Source organism: Lepus europaeus, chromosome 18 (assembly GCF_033115175.1).
Source record: "Lepus europaeus isolate LE1 chromosome 18, mLepTim1.pri, whole genome shotgun sequence".
Classification (NCBI taxonomy): domain Eukaryota; kingdom Metazoa; phylum Chordata; class Mammalia; order Lagomorpha; family Leporidae; genus Lepus; species Lepus europaeus.
The window spans coordinates 8,884,923-8,903,248 of record NC_084844.1 but is presented as its reverse complement, the minus strand read 5'-3'; positions in this window follow the sequence as shown (position 1 = coordinate 8,903,248).

Genomic DNA, 18,326 nt, shown 5'->3' with positions numbered 1-18,326 from the left:
CTTTGACTATGACCCTGTCAGAATAAGATTGAAGTTGGCAAACTCAAAAGGCTTCCATAGTCTTGGCAACTCATGACTAGAGCCTAGGGAGATTACTGACGCCATAAACAAGAGTGTCAAATTGTTAAGTCAACAACAGGAGTCACTGTGTACTTAACTTCTCATGTGGGATCTGTCCTTAATGTGTTGTCCAATGTGAAGTAATGCTATAACTAGTACTGAAACAGTATTTTACACTTTGTGTTTCTGTGTGGGTGCAAACTGATGTAATCTTTACTTAATATATACTAAATCGATCTTCTGTATATAAAGATAATTGAAAATGAATCTTGATGTGAATGGAATGGGAGAGGGAGCAGGAGATGGGAGGGGTGCGAGTGGGAGGGAAATTATGGGGGTGGGGGAAAGCCATTGTAATCCATAAACTGTACTTTGGAAATTTATATTTACTAAATAAAAAAAATAATAAAAACAGAAAAAGAAAGAATTATGGTTTCGTGATGCATTAAAATCCCTTTGTATCTATGTCATTTTCCTTCTTCACCCATTTATACACCATGGTGTAGTACTATACTCATTCTGTTACACATACCCTTAAATCTTTAAGCCCTACTATCCCACAGTCAAATAATTGGCAATATCTAATTCTAGATAACCCAGTTAAGTGCTTATCTCAGATGACTGCATCTGAGAGTCTGATTACTACTTGAAGTAACATGACAAATTCATGATCTCAAATCCCAGATAATCCCCAACATCCCCCGACAATGCTAGTGCTTAATCTAATCATTTGTCTCTCTCACAGATGCCTTTTCTCCACCACCTCTCTTTGGAAATCTTTAACATCTTCCCTCCCTAGTCTCGATGAAGACTGAATTCATACATCATGAATAAAACAGATCCACTCCTCTAAGAACTGCCTTATCTTACTACAACCACACCTGAGAAACTACAACTACAAAATGTCCTGCACTTATATCATGGGTTGAGACTTCTTTCTCTTTAAAATCTGAATTTTTCTTGTTCTTATTTAGTGCCATTTGTGTACTCTGGGTCCACTCTCCCATGGCTTTGTAGAACTTCACTGCTTAGAAGTTCCTCTTTTCTTTCCTGTTTTATGTACTTCTCATTCTTATGGTTCATTCCCATTATTATTCAAATGTGCCTAATAATTATCAAACTTTAAATGGAATTCTCTAGACTCCACATCCGCCATCCGTTACTGTTCCACTTCTCCAGTCCCTTTGCTAACAGCAATCCTCCAAGGATCTGTCTGTAGTTTGGGTTCCTACTTCCTCAGTGATCATCCTACACTCATTCCACGTGGACTTTTGTCCTCCTCACTCCATAGAAACTCCTCATATTAAAGTTGTTAACCGCTTAATCTTTTGAAAGCTGGTGCTCAAGTTCTGTTGTCCATGTTAAACCATCTTTTAGAATTAGTTCACAGAGCAGATCATCCATACTTGTTGAAACTCCTTGTTCTTTTGGATATTTGTTCACCACCAATACCCATCTGGTTTAATCTTCTCCCTCCATTTTTTATCTCACCTCCCTCTTTCTTCTTCTTCCTTTTATTTGTTCTCCCTCATTGGGCCTCAAAAATACAGGGATGCTCTGAAGCTCGATATTCAGCCTTCAGCTCTTTTATTGCTTTCCCTTGATGCTCAGCAGCATGGTTTTAAATACTATCTATACCCTAAAGAGTCTCAAGTGTCCCCTGAACTCCATGATGATACATCTGACTGCCTATTGGAGTCCACTGGAATACTGAATTGCCATCTCAACACAAAGTGACCCCAAAAAAGTATCGATCTTCACCCACCATTTTGTTGATTAGAAAGAGAATCGAAGACTTTCCTTTGGTTCTGCTCCCCCTTCATTCTAAACGTCAACTGCATTAGTTAGTTATGTCAGCTCTGCCTCCGAAATATTTTGTAAATCCAAATACTTCTTACCATCATACTGCCAAGAATTGTAATACCAGGTCATCTCCTGGATGAGTTATTCTAATAAGCTCCCTAACTGACTTCTGCATCTGTATTCTTTATTAAGGTTTATTTATTTATTTGAAAATCAGAGTTACAGAGAGAGGGAAAGATAGAGAGAGATAGAGAGAAATAAAGAAAGAGAGAAATAGAGAGGGAAAAGAAAGAGAAGGAGAGAGATCCATCCAGTGTTTGTCTACAACATCCAGCCCTGAGCCAGACCAAAGCCAGGAGCCAAGAAATTTTTCCGAGTCTCCCACGTGGGTGACAGGGCCCAAACACCTGGGCCATCTTTTGGCTCTTGTCCTAGGCCATTAGCAGAGAGCTGGATCAGAAGTGGAGCAGCTGGGACTTGGCCAGTGCTCACATGGATTCCAGCCTCACAAGCAGTGGCTTTGCCGGCTACACCACAATGTAGACCCCTCCATCTGTACTCTCACCCTCCACATGCTCCCTGCTCACCATTCTCTCCACACATCAAGAATGGTTTTTGTGCAAGCGGGTGATCTTCTCACTTTCTTCCCCTTCATAAATTCTTCTAATTGTTTGTGACCAGATTATCGAAACTCCTCAGCAAGAACTGTGTAAAGTGAAACTAACCTACTCCTCTGACCTGTACTATCTCATTTCTCTCTATGTTCCTTATACATATGTTACAGGGCCTCCCTTCTGTCTCAAATATGGGAAGCCTGCTTTTATCCTATGCACTTGCCATTTTCCTGCTTGGAACTCTTCACTCTTTGAAATTGCCTTGACCGCTTGATTTGCATCACTGAGGTCCCAAATTCTAACTGACTTCCTCGGTGAAAACTTTCCTGATCATTTTAGCCAGAACAAATAAATATAAAGATAGATGATGATATAAGATGGATCGATTTAGATAGATAAATACATAGATAGATCTTCCATCCACTGGTTGAGTCTACAGATGTCCACAACAACCAGGCTGGTCCAGACTGTAGTTGGGAGCTAGGAGCTCAATTCATGTCCCCCTCACGGGTATCAGGGACCCAATCACTTCAGTCATCACCTTCTGTCTCCAAGACTGTACATTAGTAGGAACCTGGAATGGAGAGAAGAGTTATAACTTGAACTGAGAGTACTCCAGTGTGGGATGTGGCTGTCCCAAGTTGCAGCTTAACTGATGCTCCAAATGCCTACTGCCTAGATTTTTCTTTTTTCTGTTTGTTTGCTTATTTATTTCAAAGTCAGAGTTACAGAGAGAGAGAGAGAGAGAGAGAGAGAGAGAGATCTTCCATCTGCTGATTAACTCCCCAAATGATTGCAATGGCCAGGCTGGACCAGGCCTAAAAAAAGGAGCCAGGAGCTTCATCTGGGCAACCCATGTGGGTGGCAGGGGCCCACGCCCTTGGGCCAGCCTCTGCTGCTTTTCACAGGTCATTAACAGGGAGCTGGACTGGAAGTGAAACAGCCGAGGCTTTACCAACTTTGTCACACCAGCCCCCTACATTTTTCTTTACAGCACTCAGCAGTAGATGGAATTATCTTACTCATTCAGTGTTCATGTTTAGTATCTCCTCTTACACCCACCTGGAGCACAAGCTACTAGAATGCTTTGTTCACAGCATATCCCAAAGCAGTAGGGCAATTACCATTCTGATAAAAACATGAAGTCAGTTCACTGGACTAGCTACACTAACCCCCATCAAGATACAAACTGTTGAATACTTTTAACAAATTACAACAATTTTAATCCAGTGGATTATAGATGAGCAAACAATAAGAAAGCAATTCACGGTCTCTGATGATTTTCCATAAATTACTACAGGCTATCTCTAGTTTACAAAGCAGACTGTGCCAGGAGGTCAATTCTTGTGCCAGTCTGGTTGAGGCAAACCAAGGCACCTGGGTTCCCTTCGTTCATGGAGGTCATTGATGACCATTCCTATTGAGGGAGGGCCTCTGTGTTTTGGGGTCTTTGGAAAACAACTGAGTCATATGAAAGACTTCTCTGTCCCTCCTTTCCTGAGTGTCAATCTTTAATTTAGAAGAAAAGAAAATTACAGCTCTTTTATTTGGCTGTATGAAAATTTATGGGGCAGGGTGGTTTCCAGGCTGCTGCTCCTGCCGGGCACTGCTCTGATGATGTATGCTTGTGACATGTCACCAGGGTAGCTCGGCTCTGATGATCCATTGCGGCAACAAGTCATTTGTCATACATCACTGTCTCGACAGCTGCCCCCATCTGGGCCTCTCCTATACACTCCAGCAGGGAGTCCTGGCTCAAAACAAGCTCCGTGTTCCTGCTGAACTTCCATGACCACGGAATTCACTGTATATTTCTTACCAGTAGTGGGAGAGAAGAAAAATAATGGTTACTAGCAAACTCTATTGGAGTATCTTAAAACATTTAAAGGTAAAGTGTTCATATATTGTGATTCCAGAAGCTACTAGCAAATGATAGTTATGGGAAGTTATATTTATGCTTTTAGACTTGCACACTAGTACAAAACTGCTAGTCAATAGATACACAGAGGGGCTGGCACTATGGCATAGCGGTTAACGTCTCAACCTGTGACACCAGCATCCCATATGGGCACTGGTTTGTTTCCTGGCTGCTCCATTTCCAATGTCACTCCTTGTGAACAGCCTGAGAAAAACAGCAGAAGATAGCATGAATACTTGGACCCCTGCCACCCACTTGGGAGACCTGGAAGAAGCTCCTGGCTCCTGGGTATGGCCTGACACAACCCCAACCATTGCAGCTATTTGAGAATTAAACGGATCTCTCTCTCTCTCTCTCTGTATGTGTGTGTGTGTGTGTCCCTCCCTCTCTGTAACTTTAGCTTTCCAAATAAAGAAATAACTCTTTTAAAAAATAAAAAATAGATATGTAACATGAAGTCTGTCATCTCTTCTTCCAAGGGTTTTGCATGCATTGACAGCTATAATCTTTTCTACATTCCTACAAGAGAGATAGTATTACTGTCACCCATTTTACAGTTGAGGGAAATGCGGCTCAGCAAGATTCACTTGCCTGTTGTCACACAGCAAAGTAGAAGAGACAGGACTTAGACCAAGGCAGCTGAGATCGTGAGTCCCAGTCACTAGCCCAACACCATACACATTCACACGTTATCCTGGAAGTCTTCTTACAGGTTTACAGTGCACCTGCCTTCCAGCAACAAATGAGCATGCAGATATTGCACAGGCATTTTACCACCCTTTAGTAACATATTTGGTACTACTGATAATTATTAACGATAACTTCATTAAGAATTGCAGATTCTAAGTTTATACTGGAGGTTTTGTTTATGTTACTTAGGTCTCTCAACCTTGCAGGATATGGTTCTATTCCCTTTTGTTCCAAATAGATGGATAGAGAAGTGTATAGAAAATTTACTGAAGATATTTTCAAAATAAGTCACTTGAAAAGTATCCAGGGAGAGACTACTAAATGATTGGGGGCAACTATATGTTTAAAAGGTGAATGTGTAATTGGAAATAATTTCTATAGTACAGATGCCATTCACATAGATTTTAAATTAACAATTGAAAAATCTATAGCCCTGCTTCTCAAATAAATAAAATAAATCTTAAAAAAATAAAAGGAATAAATAAATATTTGTTGGTTTCTTTTTTGAAAGAAAAATCTGCCTCTGTTTTGTCACATAATTTATATTTATTAATTTAAAATGCTTCATGAATTATTATTGATATAATGGTTAAGACTTACTTATGTTAAACACAAAAATAAGTGAGGAAATGAATGAATGCAGAATGATTAAATAGATTCACTTAGGAATGGCAATAATTTATTCCCATTCTGAGCTTATAAATTGAAAAATCTTGAAAGAAATTGTAAAAATCCTGATCATAAATTATTAAATATTTCTATAAAGTTATTGTGCTAATCAACCTCATTAGCTTCAGGAACCTGAGCACTTTGCCAGCATGGAGAAAGGAAGGAAAAAGGTCTAAGGTCATAATTATCCTATGGATTAAACTACTTAAAATTTGCCTGTACTTTGCTATTGATTTTGGCATTAAAATGATTCCTGCAGCAGGAATTTTTTAAAGTCACTGCACAGCAGGGCTTTTTTTTTTCTAATTGAGAATTAATGGCAATCATCTTACTCTTCCATGCATTCGCTGTCTCTGTGTAGTGGCCTCACTCTTCAGCTGCAGAGATGGTCTAAATTCTTCTGCAGACACAGGTGACAGTCACCTCAAATTCTTCTGAAGGGCAGGAGACGGTCCTCACAGTAGCTCCAGCAAGAGCAACCAATCACTCAGTTACAAGTTTGGTTTCTCAACAATGAGGATATTATTGCCTGCTATTCCTTTGGGTCTCAGATTCATTCTAACATCTACTTTCCATTAAATATTTACATGTAAATGTTCTGCCAATGCCTTAAACTCAAGGTATTCCAAATGGGCTTGACCTATACTGTTCTCTCTCTCTTTTTTTTTTTTTTTTTTAACAGGCAGAGTGGACAGTAAGAGAGAGACAGAGAGAAAGGTCCTGGAAGAGGGGCAACCGGGATAGAATCCGGTGCCCCGACCGGGACTAGAACCCGGTGTGCCAGCGCCGCAAGGAGGAGGATTAGCCTAGTGAGCCGCGGCGCCGGCCGTCCTATACTGTTCTCTAATAGGCCAACATTACTTTCAAAATTTCCTAAATACCTCAGATAAATTTAATTTTTCCTTAATTCCTGAATGTTCACTTTTTCCATCACCAATCACAGGAAGTCTATCATTTGTGCAGTTTTCCTTACAATGTCTCCCAGATCTTCTTTCCTTTCTGCTTCCCACGAGCAAAGCTACATACTTGAAAATTCATGGATTTTGATTACATACAGAAGTGGATTAATATCCTTAACTTTCCATGCACTGACTGCACAACTTCGGATGAATACTTAAGCTCTCTGAATTTTATTCTTTTTCTATAAATAAGAAACATTTTACGTCTCATGTCATTTTTGTGCTGGGCTTATAAGATGTAGGTGAAATTATATGTGTAAATTTCTTACTATAGGAACCATCAAAATTGGTGATGAGGAAATAGCTATTATATTATTGTTGTTGTTACTGTTGTTGTGTTATTTCAACTACCAGCCAATAAACAGCCATTAACAGCAAGTGACAGAAACTAAATTAAGATAAAGAGAAAAAAATTTAAAAATATTTTGCAATTATTGGTATGGAATGGGATCAGTCTCAGTGTGGTCTTAGCACTCAAACTGCATCATCAAGGCTTTTTGCACCTCTTTCTTTATTTCATCTCTAGGACCATGTTAGGGCTTAAATTCATCCCTTCCAGCACACTTAAGTTTCTGCATGTCTGGCCCAGAGACTCTCTTCCCATGGAAGACACTGCTGTCTGTCACATCTGAGCATTTTCAGGTGAGAGCAATTTGGGATGCATGTTTATGACCTGAATAAAATAGTTCTGGCTTGAAAGATGGGGCTTCCTAACAGATCAGTGTGGGTCTCATTTAGACCTCAGGGAAAGGACCCAACATTGAAGTGATTCCAGAACTGCACGGCATGCTAGAAAATCAAAATCCAAAGAAAAGTACACCAGACAATAACTCAGCATGCACCCCCCATACTTTACCATACGGCTAGATGTTCTAGTCTCTCAACTTTCTAATGCATACTGCACATCACTACTGAATTTAGAACCCTGATGCATGAATTTTATTTGATAATTCAAGAATTCCTATCATTTTTATATTGACTAGTTTTGAGTAACCCTAGAATTTAATTTGAGCCCACCATTCCCAGAAATTGCTACACAAAATTTATTTAACCAGCCATCTTGCACCATTTTCTGTTTGTACATTGCTTTGCTAAATTTATACCTCCTGCCTTGGCTAATACTCTTTTCTCTCTTAAGCACTTTCAAATTTATCTGTTCAACTATTCAAACTCTACTCAAGCTTTAAGATAAAATAGAAATTCCAACTCTCGTCCAGTAGAGTCTTTTTCTGCACATTTTAGTCTACATAGGTCTCCTCTTTTCCAAATTCCCACAGATGAAAGGGATTTGGGGAATTAGTTTCTCAAAGATTTATGGTTTCCTTAGAGCCCCCTCTTGGAGCGCAATTGCTGGAAGAGGGGTGAGAAAAAAGATGGTTAAGAGTGTATGCCTCTGATTATCCATACACCCCACCACCATGGCAACTCTGCTTTGCTTCGTTTGTCTAAATGTCTCAACAAAAGAAATTCTTTAGTTAAAATGTTTTGCAGCATTTTACAGTCTTTATCAATCAGCATATGATCATAGTCTTTGATCACTATCTAAATACCTTTGTTTTTCTAACTAGAATATAAGTCTCTCTACTATAGGACTTGTATGTTTTATTTTTGTTTTCTCATTTAAAAAATTCAAATTTGCATCTGTTTCAGTGGCAATTCATTTTTGTTTTACAAATATATTAGTCAATGTACAAATAGTCCATTTTACCACCTCAAAAATCATGGGATATTGAATAAAGAAAACTAACTTCAGTAATTCTCATAACTGAAAGTTCATCAGAAATGCCTCAGATGTTATAAAACAAACAACAAAATAGACATAATTCAACAGAGTTCATTTTCATGAAGTTACAGTAAAACTTTTGCCAGGGATAGGCACTTGGTGCAGCACTGAAGAAGTCATTTGAGGAGTCAGCACTGTAGCACAGCTGGTAAAGCCACGGCCTGCACTGCCGGCATCCCACATGGGCGCCAGTTCTAATCCCAGCTGCTCCTCTTCCGATCCAGCTCTCTGCTGTTGCCCGGGAAAGCAGTAGAAGATGGCCCAAGTCCTTGGGCCCCTGTACTCATGTGGAAGACCCAGAAGTTCCTGACTTCTGGCTTTGGATCAGCACAGATCCGGCCATTGTAGCCGTCTAGGAAGTGAACCAGTGGATGGAAGACCTCTCTCTCTCTGCCTTTGCCTCTCTGTAACTCTGCCTTTAAAATAAACAAATAAAGCTTTAAAAAAAAAGGTCATTTGATATATCCACATCCCATATCTGAGTCCTTGGGCTCCAGTTCCAACTCTGCTTTCAAGCCAAATTCCTGATAATGCCCACGTAAGGAGGCGTATGTACATGATGGCCTAAACATCGGTCCCTGCCATGCACGTGGGAGATTAAGATTGAATTCCTGACTCTTGACTTCAGCCTGACCCAGCCTAAGCTGTTGCAAGCACATAAGGAGTGAACCAGTGAATGCAAGATCTCTCTCTCTCTTTCTCTTTCCCCCTCCCTCCCTTTCAAATATATTCACTAATTTAAAAACAATTTTAAAAAGAAAAAAACTTTACCAATTTTCAGAACTTCTGCTCTGTGGAATACTAAGAGAGTGAAGACATGAAGAACATAGATGATGTTTTTAAAATATATCTAATAAAGGAAGTGTAGCCAAAATATAAAACAAACTCTTAAACTCAACAATAAGAAAATGACAAACTCAATTTACAAATGAGCCAAAGATTTGAATAAGATACAATAGATCTCTTACAGAAGAGACATACAAATGACAAATAATTTTATGAAAAGATACTCATCACTTGGCACTCGAAAAATGAACATTAAAATAACAATGAGAGATTACTACACATGTAGTAGTATAAGTAAAATTTTATAAAAGTGTAAATAGCAATTGCTAGCAAGGTCAAAGGGCAAAAGAAGCTCTTACTGATTGCTGGGATGGAAAAGGGCACAATCACTTTGGATGACAACTTGGGGTTTATTATAAAACTAAACATAATATTAATCAACTCTCCTACAATCATTCTCCTACATAATTAGTTAACTAATTTAAAGCTTTCATCTACACAAAATAAGCCTGTGTATGTTGACAGCTGATTCATTTATAATTGTGGAAAAATGGAAGCAATCAAAAAGCCCTCCAATATGTGTGTGGAGAAATGACCCATGGCGTAATTCTATAAGAGAACACTGTTTGGCAATGAAAAGGAATGGGCCACTGAACCTCGCAAACACAGAGATAACTTTAAGACTTGTTTATTTATCTGAAAGTCAGAGTTACAGAGAGAGAGAGTGAGAGATCTTCCATCTGCTGGCTCACTCCTCAGAGGAACAAAGACCAGGGATGATTAGGCTGAAGCCAAGAGCCAGGAGCTTCATCTGGGTTTCCCCTCATGAGTGGTAGGGGCCCAAACACTTGGGCCATCTTCTGCTGCTTTTCCCAGGCTATCAGCAGGGAGTTGGATAGGAAGTGGAGCAGCTGGGAAACAAACTGGTGTCCATATTGGATGCTGGTTCACAGGCAGCAGCTTTACCTGCTGCACCACAGTGTTGATCCCAGACATAGATAAAATATATTGTGCTCAATATATTATATATATAAATATAATATATATTTATAATATATATTATATATTACATATTTATAATATATTATATATAAATATAATATATAAATAAATATGTTATATATAAATATAATATATTAAGGCCACACCTTGTAGTTTCCATTTATAGGACATTTTGGATGACAAAACTAAATTTAAAAAATCAATGTTGTCTGAAGGATGGGAATTAATGAGTAAGCACAGGGAATTTTTTTAGGGCACTGAAATTATTCCTTATAATACCATAATGCTAGTAGACATATGACACTAAAAGTTTGTCAAAACTCACAGGACTTTTTAGCACAATTAATGATCCCTTAAGTAATGTTTCACAGAGCAGGCATTTGGGCACAGTAGTTAAGACAAAGCTTGCAAAACTCACATCCCATATCAGAAATGCCTGGATTTCGATCCTGGCTCTACTGCTGTGTCTAATTTTCTGCTAACGCACATCCTGGGAGGCAGCAGGTAGAGGCTCAAATACTTGGGTCTCTGCCAGCCTTGTGGGACACCCAGACGGAGTTCAAAGCTCCTGACTTCAGCTTGCTCCAGCTTCAGCTGTTGCAGGCATTTGAGGAATGAACCAGCAGATGGAAGATCACTCTCATTTCTCCTTATTTCAATATACCTGAAATTTTTTGGAGAATGTTGCTAGTTCCATATTTGACATCATTCTACTCATTTCACATGGCCTGTGGAGTCTTCAGTCAGCTTATTGTGTTCTCCAGTAAACTCTTCTATCCTAAGAAGACCATCTCTGAAAAATATATCAGTGGATCACTGTCATGCCTTACACTGTACCCTTTGCTGTTTTATCTTTTTGCATGCCACTGGGTCCTGAAAAAAAAAGACAATTCCATCCCCAATGTTCTCACTCAGGCTTTTTCTGAAGTGAGGGCTAATGGGTTTTTAATATCTGTGCTGCTGTGGCCTCCAAAGTTAGACATTCCTCCAGAATATTCCCCCAGGCTGAAGTTTTCATTCCAGGCCGAATACCAAGGCCAGCAATCTCTAAGTTGGTTCTCCATCTGCCTTTGACAGAGCAAACACCAGGCTGACACCAGCCAGTCTGGGATCAGCTGTTTCTCTGCCTTTGATCTCCTGGGTTAAGGCTGTCTCAACTCCAGTGGGCGTCTGCTTCAGCTTAGATACAGGCTATGTCATGCTGATAACTGCTCCAAGGCCTATTGTGGCCATTGTATTTGGGGAGGGGATCACCTGTCAAAGTGACTGGTTACAACCCCTCCTTGACTGCGGGAAACCTTTTTGATGCAGGGCAGATGATAATGAGAGTCTAATTGAGTGATTAACTGCCTTGACTGACTTGCAGATTTTAATGACACCTCCACATTCAGGTCCACATTTCCCAGCAGGACCCCAGTTTGTAACTGTATGGCCATGATATTTGCAATTATAAGCCTTTCCTTTAACCAGCAGGGATTTAACAAATGGACTTGGTTAATCACAGCTAGATGGCCCTCACATCTGACTTTGTTATGGCAAAACATGTATAACTTCAAGTTTAGGACTGAATTATTCATATACTCCCAACCAGGATGTATACTACATGGTGACTCAGTTTTAGAAGACATGGAAACTCATCAAAATAAATGATGACCAAAGCAAGTTTAATAGCGTCAAAGCATCTTAAAGATAAGACTTGATTTTTGAGAGCTGCCATGCACATGATCCTTCTAAGCAATGCGAGTCGGCCCAGATATACTGTCTTTAATTAACTGGGTCTGGAGGGCCTATTAAGGCAATGTTAAAAGGAACCAGTCTCAGCGGGTTCTCACAGTGGGAAAGGTATCCAGGGCTTTCAATTTACAAGGTCTTATTACAAAAATGCCCTGCTGTTCTGGTCCTGTTCTTTCTGCCTGGGAGCAATTTAATGATCTGCTTTGGAGCAGAGAAATGGTCAGAGAGAAACCGTTCAGGGTTGTGTGTTAGTGATCAAATACCCAATGGAATTTGCAATGGTAACCAGACACTTCCTTTTCATATCAAAGTAGAACAGGGACAATGACATCAATACATTTGATTTGAAAAACCCTAATTGAACAAACTGGTAATCCCTCTGTGAATGTTTGTTGACAATATGAGATTGATACTGAGCATGGTGCTCATAGAAATGATACAGACTTTGAAGGCAATGAAAAAGAAGAAGGAAGAAGGAAATAAAAATGAAGAGAGAAAAAATTATTTAAGGACAAGAATGCAGATTTTTGACTTAAAATTTTCATTAACGTATTCCTCATTTACTTGGCATCATTCAAGAAGTATTTTTAATTATCTACCGTGTGTGAGGCCCTTTAGTATCTCTTTTGGGGAAACAACTCTACAGAGAGCTTGTGGGCAAATAATGAATTCAAGTGTTTTCCCTTCCTATGTACATTTTAGAAATTATTGATAAAGGTCTATAATGTGAGATATTATAATGATCTCCTGATAATATTGAAGGCCCTTTATTTCCCAGACCTAAAGTGCAGGAGACCTAAAAACTCCCCAGTGAATGGATACAAGTGAGTATTTTTACAAAAAGATTCATAGGGGACAGGCGTTTGGCACATAGATGAAGCTCCTGGCTGCTGGCTTCAGCCTGACCAAGTCCTGGCTTCTGTGGCCATTTGGGGAGTAACCCAGCAGGTGGAAGCGCTCTCTCTCTCTCTCTCTCTCTCTCTCCCTCTCTCCTCCCTCCCTCCCTCCCTCTCTCTGCCTTTTAAATAAATAAATCTTTAAAAAATGGCTTGGAATACCAGCATTTCATTGAGTCCTGCTCTGCTCTGGGAGCCTGCAGATGACAGCCCAACTTCTTGGGTTCCTGCCATCCATGGATCAAGTTCAAGATTCTTAGCCTCCTCTGGCCATAGCAGGTTTTTGAGGAGTAAACATAGGATGGAAGATCTCTCTGTCTCTGTCTTTTTGCCTTTTAAATAACTGAATAACCTAATTAATATAGTTCATAACTATATAATGCAAGTTTGATGCAAGTAAATAAAAAAAGTAATAGAAATTTTTACATAGCATCAGAGAACCATGGAAGAGGGACCACTAACTCTCCTTAATTGGAATAATATAAAATTAAGGATGCAATCTTAAACACTGTAGTGAATTTAGGACTTCATAGGAGGCACAAATTCTGAATCAGGACAACAGCCATCTGTCCTTTATAAATTCCAAAATGTGTAAAGTTTTTATTCTATGGATCTAGAATATATTTTTGAAAAAATAATCATAAGCTAAACAACCCAAAAAAAGTAACAGAACATTCAGAAAAAAAGTAGCAGAATTTTCATCCTAAAACCACAGTTGTTCTTCAGTACATGGTCTTATCTTAGAATAACATACTATAATAATAGGAAGCTAGGTGGACAAGGGGTTGTTTACACTTTAGAATTTAAGGAAAGACTTGTGATATTAACTTGACCTTCTTATCTGGCCTGTACTTTCATTGCTAGAATTATCCTTTCTTCTAGTAAAATTGACTATTACTGCAGCAGTGCACAATAACTTGGAGTTATCCCCTAGTTGAGTCAAAGATATCACAGTCTACATATGGTATTCTACAATAAGAGTATCTAGACCTTTAATAAAGTAATTAAACTCTCAAAGACAAAACTCTTCTTAACAGCATCAGGCTGGACAACTGCACACTTCTTCCAGGCTAACTCAAGAATTATCTTCATTCAAAGACAGTTTATATTGTGATTCAATGATGTCTAAAAGTGGATATAACGTATTGGGGTGCTAAGCTTGCTAAATTCATCAACTGGTCATTATGAGATCTTCATATGAAACAGAAAATATTCTGTATCATGTTAAACAGAAAACACTGAAGAGAGAAGGACATTACTTCTGCCAAGAATAGCTACTGAAACATACCTTTCATGTACTTCTGGGCTAATTGAAACAGTTGGAACTCAAATCATAAAAACTGACAAACTTCTGACCACCAATCCTTCTTATGTAGTTTTGTTGGCTGACACTCAAACTACATTTTAGCAAGCAACGATGTGGCACTCTACAAGCAGATACAATCATTCCCACCTTATCGGCAGTTTCACTTTATTCATAGTCAACCACAGTATGAAAATAGTAAATGGAAAATTCCAGAAATAAATCATACTTTTACAACGCTCACTATCTTGCTCCATGCCTCCTGGGATATAAAACATCCCCTTTTTTCCAGAATATCCATACTGTATACACTACCGATGGGTCACTCCCTTGGTCACCTGGTAGCCATTTGGGTTATCAGATTCACTGCTGCGGTTTCACAGTGCTTACATTCAAATAATCCTAGTTTTATTTAATAATGTCCCCAAAATGCAAGAGTAGTGATGCTAGAAATGCAAAAAGGTAAATTTTCTCAACTTGAATAAACAAAGAAAACCAGAATCTGAGATCGTTAAGATCTATGATCAGAAAGAATCTTCTATTCATGGAATTGTAAAGAAGAAAAAAGAAATTCATCCTGGTTTTACTGTTGCACTTTTAACAACATAAGTTATGGCTTCATGCATGATAAGTGCGTACCAAGTTGGAAAAGGTATTTAAGCATAATGTTCAATATTCATCACCATACATAGTTTCAGGCATCCAGCAGGTGTCTTGGAGCATATTCCTCATGGAGAGAAGACTGATGTAAGTGCATAGAATCAGCAAACTGATGAAGGCAGAACTGCCATAAACACAAGTAAGTCATTTTAGTGGGAAAGTTGGTAAGGACAGTTAATTTGAGTCATGTCAAACCAAAGGGTGATTGAAATTGGTGATTTTGGAAAAACTGCAAAATGATGACATATTATTTTTATGTAAAGTCTCATAGGTGTTGGCTTATAAGATGGTGGAGTGTACTACAAAGTTTTTATGATATGTGAGGTATTCAATAAAGATAGATCAGTTTTGACAATATTTCTCAAATTGTTACTTACAGAAAATATTACTGGCAATTCTTTGATTTTTCCCTACCCTTGAAAATTCCTGTTCTAGCATCATGTCTTGCATGTGTAACAAATGACCTATACAAATGACCACACAAGGCAATCTCCATTTTATGCATTTTTCCATAGTCATTTGAGTTTTCATAATATGAGATTTGCTATCTATATGTTTTCCTAAAAAGGAATAATTTGAATGTTTGGGCTCAGAATACGATAGCCCAAAGTGAAGCCCTCTAAAATAAAGTTTGTGACCCTCTCCTGCCCTCCTCTTTCATACCCCTCAATTTCACCTGAGGCAAACCACAGAAGTTGTAATTCCTCTTCCCTATAGGAGTTATAGAAACCAGAACCCCTTTTCTCTATAAAGCAGCCATAAAGCCTAAATATATTACTCTAGTCTCTCCCCTCCCCATCTTTCTGTATAAATGCAGGCCATAAAGAAATTAAGACCATTATTCCAAAAAGATCTCATCCCATTTGTGGAAGGAAGAAATGCTACTACTAAGGAACATTGAAGATGTTAAACATATAGATCGTGCTGGGTTTCCTCTCAGTCTGTTACTATTAGATCATATGTGTTTTGTTCAAGCATAGATCTCATCGGTATATTTACGTTGAACCTAAGCATAAGATGGATAGTTTACCCTTAGTCTTTGGACCTTCATTTTGAATGTTTCTATGTCATAAGAGACCAGGATGGAATAACCCTGTTATGCTTTTTCCTTCTTAACCTGTCTTATGTTAGCGAGGTGTCAACCATGATCTTTCACAATAGATAGGAAAGGGGTCAACCCCTTTGCAAGCCTTTATTGAAATAACATTATCTGATGAATAAGAATATTGTGCCAATTTTAAAAAAAAACAGCATTCTAATTTCTAAGGTTTTGGATATAAAAATTGTACCCTTCAAATATGGTAGCTTATTCCACATGCAATGTTTTCGTTAATTAATTGGTTCATTCAAATATATATATATATTTTATATATATATATATTATATATATAAAATCCATCCCAGGAAGGTGCTTAACCTCACTATTAAGACGCCAGCTAAGACATACTCACCTCATATCAGAGGACCTGAGTTCAATCCCTGGCTACAGCTCCCAACTTGAACTTCCTGCTAATGTAGCCTCTGAGAGGGGACAGTGATGGCTCAACTGATTGAACTTCTGCCACCCACATGGGAGGCTGGGATTGAGTTCTCATCTCCTGTCTTCAGTCCTGGTCTAACCCTGGTCACCATGGATATTTGTGGAGTCAATCAACAGATGGAAAATTTCTGTTTATTTCTGTCTGTCTCCCTCTTATGAATGAATTAACTAATTTCAAAAAATTCCTCTAGGCAGCAATATACTTTTTTTTGGAAAAAAAAAAAAAACCTGGTGTTAAATTGGATGTGGCATAGAAAATTAATTAATTTTTTAAAAAATATTATGTAGGATCTCTGTCTTTAATGTGCTGTACACTGTTATTTAATGCTATAACTAGTTCTCCAACAGTATTTTTTTCACTTTGTGTTGCTATATGGGGGCAAACTGTTGAAATCTTTGCTTGATATATGCTAAACTGATCTTCTGTATATAAAGAGAATTGAAAATGAATCTTGATGTGAATGGAAGGGGAAAGGAGCGGGAGAGGGGAGGGTTGCGGGTGGGAGGGAAGTTTTGGGAGGGGGGAAGCCATTGTAACCCATAAGCTGTACTTTGGAAATTTATATTCATTAAATAAAAGTTTAATTAATGAAAAAAAAGTATGCTAAAGCATATTAAAAAATTCCTCTAGGCAACAATATTTTTTATTGGGAAATGAATACTTGTTAGAATCCTCAAGCAAAAAAGTATCCATTTGGTTTGAACAACTGTGGAACCAAGGCTTTTCATGAATGTATTGCAATTTTATCAAAATAATAATTGCAAATATGTATAGCGTGTCTGCTTTTTCTTTTAGAAGCACATTTAGAGAAATTTGTCTGGAAAATATAAACACACACACACACACACACTGGATGGAAGATCACATGATGCAGTGCCACACTAGAGATAACCTTCACACTTTTGGTGGTGGGAATGGAGGACTTACAGCACTTTGATATATTTTTAAGAAATTAAAAACACTAACGTTCCATTACCTTGCTTTGTATGAAGGGAGATTAAACATTATAATACATCAGGGAAGTTCCTAGTCATTGCTTTTTTGGTAAAATCATCAGACTCTTATTGCCTTATAACGGTAAAGGAAGGACCTGGCACAGTAACAATATCGAAAGGACCTTGAACATTTAATTTTGTGGTTGATGAAATTAAAAATCAGAGAGAATGTGGCATGTATACAATCGATTGTATACAATCGGTGGCATTACTGACATTGGAACCCAAGTTCTCTTGATGTACCACCTTGCTTTTATCTTTTCATTATGCTATGCTTACTCATACTTAAATATGGATGTGATTCTGTGGAAAGAATTTTTCTCCTGGAAGAAAGGAACTAATGTCCACTAGTAGGATTGCTATTGATTCTGGTTAGGTCCTATTAGAATATGGTGGAATGCGGTTTGCTTTATTTGGCTGGGAGCATTTCTCTGTAACCTGAGGATTCATTAGTTTGGAGTCCTGGCCTTTTGCCTCTTTCCAAGGCCATTTTAGATGCAAATTGTACCCCAGACATCATTTTTAAGTGACAGGAAAATCTCTGGAGATAACAAGAATCAGTCTGTTAAATTTATGAAGCCTTTGCATTTTCTAATCCTTCTTGATGAATAACTCAGTTTCCAGCCAGGGTTTGAATTTAAGAGTTGATAAAGCATCAGTTCAAGTTGCTGGCTACTAAATCAATGTAAGCGATGGCTTAATCAAGCCCTCTTACTCCCTCCGCTACCTTCCCACAGAATTCCACCAGACTTCTATGGAGCTGGATCAGCAAGAGACAGACAACCTGACATGTCATTTGTAGCCAATAGACAGCATGGGAAGAGAGTGTCAGTCAGCAAAATGATTTGATTCTACTATTGTAGATATATTCTATGGGACAAAAATAAAAGTTTAACAAAACATTGTGAATGAG